The sequence below is a fragment of the Zonotrichia leucophrys genome, chromosome 9 (genome assembly GCF_028769735.1).
Source record: "Zonotrichia leucophrys gambelii isolate GWCS_2022_RI chromosome 9, RI_Zleu_2.0, whole genome shotgun sequence".
Taxonomy (NCBI): Eukaryota; Metazoa; Chordata; class Aves; order Passeriformes; family Passerellidae; genus Zonotrichia; species Zonotrichia leucophrys.
In genome coordinates this window covers 4,211,190-4,217,706 of record NC_088179.1, presented here as the reverse complement: position 1 = coordinate 4,217,706, position 6,517 = coordinate 4,211,190, and positions in this window count along the sequence as shown.

The following is a 6,517-nucleotide window of genomic DNA, read 5'->3' as shown; positions in this document are numbered from 1 at the left end:
GTCAAAGTGATTCAAATCAATCTTAATCACATTTAGCGATCAGCAGGCAGGAAATGTTGTTTTGAAGTCACTGATTTGATCTGTTTCTAAGAGAAGGCGAGTCAGACTCACCTGTCACTTGTGTCTGAACACAGCTCATTGCCAGGGTTTCTGCCTCAGCAAAAAATTACAAAAGTGATGTGTATTTAAGCAATTTGACAGCTGATAGCAATCAGAAATCTGAATGTGTCCAGGGTGTTTTGTACTTATGCTATCCTAACTTCCTGTTGCTGGTGTATGCACCCTTGAACATTAGAAAAACACGAATTTAAAATGCAAGGAAAACAGAATAAAATCATGTCTTCAAGTGCTAAATAAACTATCAAATGTGAAGTTGAAAAGGGGTTTGGAGTGCAGGAAAGCATTCAAGACCAAAAAAAGCCATAACACAACCATTCTTATACAGGTACTGAACTGAGTCAACTGTTGAAATGATTCAGCAGCTGGAAACCAAAAGCCTTCTCTGGGGACACATTCAAGACTTCTGAGATGCTGCAAGCTCAGAAAAGTCTTTCTTACTGAGCTAATTCAGTTTGTCCTTTGACTATGAGTAGCCAGAGAGGTAGAGGGAAAAAAATCTACTTCATATTAGGCAAGATTAATTACTTTTCACAAAAAGTCTGAAGAACCACCTCAACATAAGCAATGCTGCTTGCTTGTATTTTAAAAGTCACTCAGATTTTATTGCCATGCTTTCCATCACTTAAGAATTTCAACAAATCCTCACAGCTTTGATATTTTTGTTTTACAGCAAAGAAAGGGCTTAAATTGGACTTGATGATCCTAAGTGTCTTTTCCAACCTAAATGATTCTATGAAACATTTACTTACCTGCATGAATAAACTGTAAATGAAAATTTGCACCAAAAAATCCCTTTAGCATTCCACAAATTTCACCTGAGCAATGAACTCATTGCCTGAACTGGCCATGAGTTCAGTGTCCTACAGGTGATTTGGGGGAGAAACCAGCAATCCTCTAACCAGGTTAAATCTGAATTCTCTCAGCAGCAAAGAGGAGGTTAATAAGTAAAATAAAAATAGGGAAGTGTTTTCAAAGAATGAAGCAGAAACTCATAAAATTACAGTTCTGGGGAAGAGAGGTTATCTCCCAGTGACCAGTGTCAGCTGAAGCGGAGTTACTTCAGTATTTGCAAGTCAGTGGTTTAAGGGGGAGTTCAGTGCTGTTCAGCATCATTGCCTGTGGCAAAACCAGGGAGAAATAACACACAGACAAACCCCACAGAACTGGATAGGAACAAGCAATGAGGGGAACACTCCCAGGTTGGTTTTCACTGCCACCAAGGTCCTGGAAGCAGCCAAGGGCATCTCCTGCTCCATGAGGAAGCCAAGCAGCCACTGAGCTGTCTTGTGCACTTCCTGCCATGTGTTTGCTGTTTAAGGGACAGTGGTGCCCCTGGCAGAAGCCTCACAGTAGGGCAGATGAGTAATTTAATAGACAATATTGATATAAAAGAAGGAGATGCTGGTCATTGTGAGCCACCAGAGCAAAAGCAGCTTCACACAGACCTGCACAGGTTCTGTGTCTTGTGGTGGTGTTCACAGGGATGAGGGAAGAGATGAGAATCTTGACTCCATGTTTCAGAAGGATGATTTGTTATTTTATGATATATATTATAGTAAAAGAAAATATTAAAACTACACTAAAAGAATAGAAGAAAGGATTTCATCAGAAGGCTAGCAAGAAATAGAAAAAAATGATAATAAAATCTTGTGACTAACCAGAGTCTGAGCCAGCTGACTGTGATTGGCCATTCATTAAAAACCACATGAGACCAATCACAGATGCACCTGTTGCATTCCACAGCAGCAGATAACCATTGTTTACATTTTGTTTCTGAGGCCTCCCAGCTTCTCAGGAGGAAAAATCCTAGCAAAAGGATTTTTCAAAAAATATGTCTGTGACAGTCTCTCACCAACCCCCAAAGCACATCTTCACTTAAGGTTCAATTTCTCATATCCTGGAAAGCACAGACCAGCTTCTCTGCATAGAAGCCAAGGCAGGATACAAATTCTTGCTGGCATTGACCTACACACAGCATTTTGTTAGGAGGAATATAATCTTTGTGACTTCAGTTGTAGAAGCAGCTGTGAGTTCATCAGGCCCAAACTGTAGCGACCTGGAGTGATTAACATAAATGAATGATTTATGTAAATTGAGTGATTTACGTAAATGATGAGTGAACCTTGCAGATCAGCAGGGGACAGAGGTTAATGTGGCTTTGGCCCAGCCAGCAGAGGCCAAGGAAGGGCTCATTAATGAACACAAGTTTGATGCTGGCACTAAGCCCCTCAATACAAAGAGTTCTAAAAGAGCAGGTAGCTTTCCACCTCCTTGCTTTACAAGAAAACAGAAAGAAAGTTCTTTCAGAAAGAATCCTAATTCAAGCAACTATTAACTCAACCAGGTAACTGCATCTTCCTATTTCAAAATGCTTCTGGCAAATCTGCTTGAAGATGTCCCTGCTCTTGCAGGAGGGTTGAACTAGATAACCTTTAAAAGATCTCATCCAACTTGAACTACTCTATGAAATAAAAGAGGAATCTTTCATTAATTTCTAGTTTTCCCTTCCACAAGGTATGTTGGGAGTTAATAGGAGGATGGACTCCGTTCAGACTAGTTCAGTTCTTTCCTCTGAAGTACATGAATCTGAACAATTGGTTTCACTTAGTGTTATATTCTAGTTTAATTGCTTGGAGAAAACATGTTTTGGTAAGAAAAAATGCTGTCAGAAAGGGGAATATAAGCTGTCAAGTCCTGCCTAGGTTTTTGTCCATGGAAACTTGCATGCTGAACTCAGACCCAGGGATCAGCACTACATTGATTTTACTTCACTGTGGTTCTCTATACACAACAGAAACCCTGAGATTCTTTTCCAGGAGTCTCCAAATGGCTCACACATACTGTGCTGGCCTCACAAAGCAGCAGTTAAGGCAGTGGAAGCACAGAAAGCAAAATGCAATTTTCACAGGGGAAAGTTGGAACAGAGAGGGCTCAGAAGCACCTCAGGATGAGTTAGGAGATAATTTTGAATTGTAGAGATCTTTGTAAACACACATGTGACCACACCGTGGTTTTGCCAGAATTACAGCTGAGTATTCCTGTTCCTAACTGGGACAGGAATGAAAAAATAGGTGTTTGGCCAATCTGCACAGGCAGTAGGCAGCCAGAACAAGCTGATTTTCTCCAGCACTTCTGGACAGCACCATCTTTCTCCTTATTTTTCTGGGTGGAAAAACTCATAGGGGATTCAACCACATTTAGCAGCTCCAGTTTAAAAGTACAATGCCATGCTATCAGTCCCAGCAGAGCATTTTTTCCTCTGTTTCAAGGAGCCTTTAAAACAATTTTCATAGGAATTATGTGGTACCAGACAGGAGTTACCCCTGAAGTGCTTAGGTCTATCAGCCAGATAAACCATGTGCCAGCAGCTATCCCTTACAGCTCTGTTAAACAGGGCTCTCCCCACTCACCTGCACACAGCTTCCAGGGCAGCCAGAGGAAACAAGCAGCAAAGCAAAAATCCCTCCAGAATTACATTAGCCACATCCATTCCTGCCCCTGCACAGCACAAAGGCCTGCAAGAACCCAGAATTCAGCTCAGGCCCCTTGAACTGCCTGCTACCACTACCCAGAAAAACCAGCATTCCATGCTCTGGGCTTGGAGGAGCCATCATTTAATTTAGGGATGAGTTGCTGTGGGAAGCAAAGGGTTGCTGAGCCAACAGAGTGTCAGCTGCACTCTGAGCTTTACAGCTGCAAGCATCACTCTTGCTCATTCCACTCTGCCAGCAAGATTGAGAGATAAAGGCTCTTTTCTTTGCTCAACACTCAAGACAGCCTTAAGAGCCACACTATCAGCAGAAAATCAGCCCTGTGCAGCCAATATTGCAAGATTTGTAGTGATAGAGTCTGAAAGCAGGAAGGAGACTGGTGTAGCTTTAACAGCCTGCTGCAGTCTCCATACAAGCACAGATCTGAAGAGCCATCATCAGAGCCAGTGGATTTCCACAGTGCCACCTCAGACTGACCTGTCTTGTAAGGGTGTGGATTTCTCTTCAAATTCTCCCTGGCTTTCCCACAGCGAGCAGCATTTAAGGCCTGGAGCAGGACATCATTGCCAAAAAAAAATAATCACATTATACTTATCAATAGCTGTGATGCACCCAAATAGAGCAGAACTAATGCTCTATGCCTTACACCAAAGCAAGGAGCAATTTAGATTCAGAGTGGTCTCTGCTCCTAGTTTCCTTTGTTAAATTCAGGTAAGGGACTGCTGCACTTCAAAGCCTTCACCAAAAATCAAGGTGACTATGGAGAACATCCCCACTTAAAACTGTCAGTGCAGCTTGCAAGCTCAGGCAGAGACTGTTTTGGCATGAGCTTGGCTAGCATCTGCTCTACAGAAGCTCAGGAGCCAAGTCCAGACAAAAACTACAATCCACAGCAAAGAGTAAAACTGCCAATGAGTCCAGCTCTTGCTTCTTTCTGTACAAGTGCATCCTTTCCTAGGGCTTGGAGGCTCCACTTTGCACTGGGCAAAGCCATATGCCCTGGGAACATGACAGATTCAAAAGGATCCTCTTGTCAAGAAGATAACTTGCCTTCTGTTCCTATAGCAGTAGTGTTTAACTGCATAATGCAGCAATGGTGCTCCTCCACATCACTGCTCTCCACAATTCCACTCCTGGCACAAACCTCTCCAGCCTTTTAGTATCCAAAAGGAGCCAGAAACAGCTCCTCTCCAAACGAGCGCCCCAGCACCAAGAGAGCTGTTCTTGCAGCACATTTTACAGGCAAGTTTGACCCCCATCTACCCTGCTAAGGAATTCTACCTTTAGGGAGAGCCCTTAACACCCAGCTCTGAGGCTAACCACTCTGCTCCAGTGCTCTGTTTATGCAAGGAAAGTGCTGCCACTTCTCAGGGCTCTCCAGGTGCCTAAGCTGCAGCTGCAAATAATCATAGAATCATAGAATGGTTTGGGTTGGAGGGGACCTTAAAATTCATCTCCTGACATGTCTTTTAGTGACTCCAAAGCTAAGGTGCCAGACCTGATATCAGCCAGCCTGTGGTGGTGTTCACAGGGGTCCCAGGATGAGGGAAGAGATGAGAATCTTGACTCTATGTTTCAGAAGGCTGATTTATTATTTTATGATATGTATTACATTAAAAGAAAATGATATATTAAAACTACACTAAAAGAATAGAAGAAAGGATATAATCAGAAAAAAAAATTGAATAGAATGATAATAAAATCGTGTGACACAGTCTGAGATAGCTGGACTGTGATTGGCCATTAATTAGAAACAACCACATGAGACCAATCCCAGATGCACCTGTTGCATTCCACAGCAGCAGATAACCATTGTTTACATTTAGTTTCTGAGGCTTCTCAGGAGAAAAGATCCTAATGAAAGGAATTTTCATAAAATATGTCCGTGACACAGCAGCACGAAGGCTGCACGATCCCTAGGAAAGGGATGAGCAGTGACAGAGCTGTGGGGATCTGGCAGGAGCAGTGACAGAGCAGCAGGAATGGGATCTGGCAGGAGCAGCCGGGTGCTGCAAGGAGCCGGGGCTGCAGGGCGCTGTTGCCATCTGCTGGCACCAGCACAGAGCAAACCACGCTGGCTTCCAAAACCTCTTCACACACATCCACAACTTGTAGTGTGATTGTTCTGTAGTCACCGTTGCTAATGTTAAAATAAATTTAAAAAATAAAATAAGGAGAACTAGCCTGCTAGGAGTACAGCACTGCCTGAAAACCAGGGAGCAAGAGTTTGGCTCCAGTTGATGCATTCTGGAAATCAAATGGAGGTGGTGATGGATATGAATGTGCCATGGACAACCATGGACAATTCAGGCACACATGCTTCCCCAGGGTCAGCATTTGTTTCTGCATTCTTCTGAGCACATTAATAATCTTCTCCCCACAAAACAGGCCCAGAAACAGCTGCCTGAGAACAGAGCAATCATCTCCATGCCCTGTACCCCAGCTTGTCCCAACCAAAGTCTCCAAAGTGACCACTACTGATCCATAAATGGTTTCCTCCAGGTGGTGGCCAGACCAAAATCCCACACACAATCTCTCCTGCCCTATCCATGGAGCAACAGGCTACAAAGCAGATGAGGAAAAACACCAGCCCACATTTGAACTCCTCTGTGTCCTGTGCTCCTGGGGCAGCTTTAGCAATTTCAGAGGGAATTGCTGTGCTAACCCCACATGACAATCACCCTTAGGAAAGACTTATCCTGAACCGACAAAACAAATTAATTGCTGCTCCCGTGTGTATGTTCAGACTTAATAACACATTAATTAACATGAGACTTCTGCCCTTTGGCCTCATGCCAACAGTGGCTGAATTAATGACTGAAATTAATGTGACAAGAGGTGGAGAGCTGAGGCACTGGGGTCAAATTAAGTAACATACACAGGGACTCAGAGAGAGAGCAGTTCAC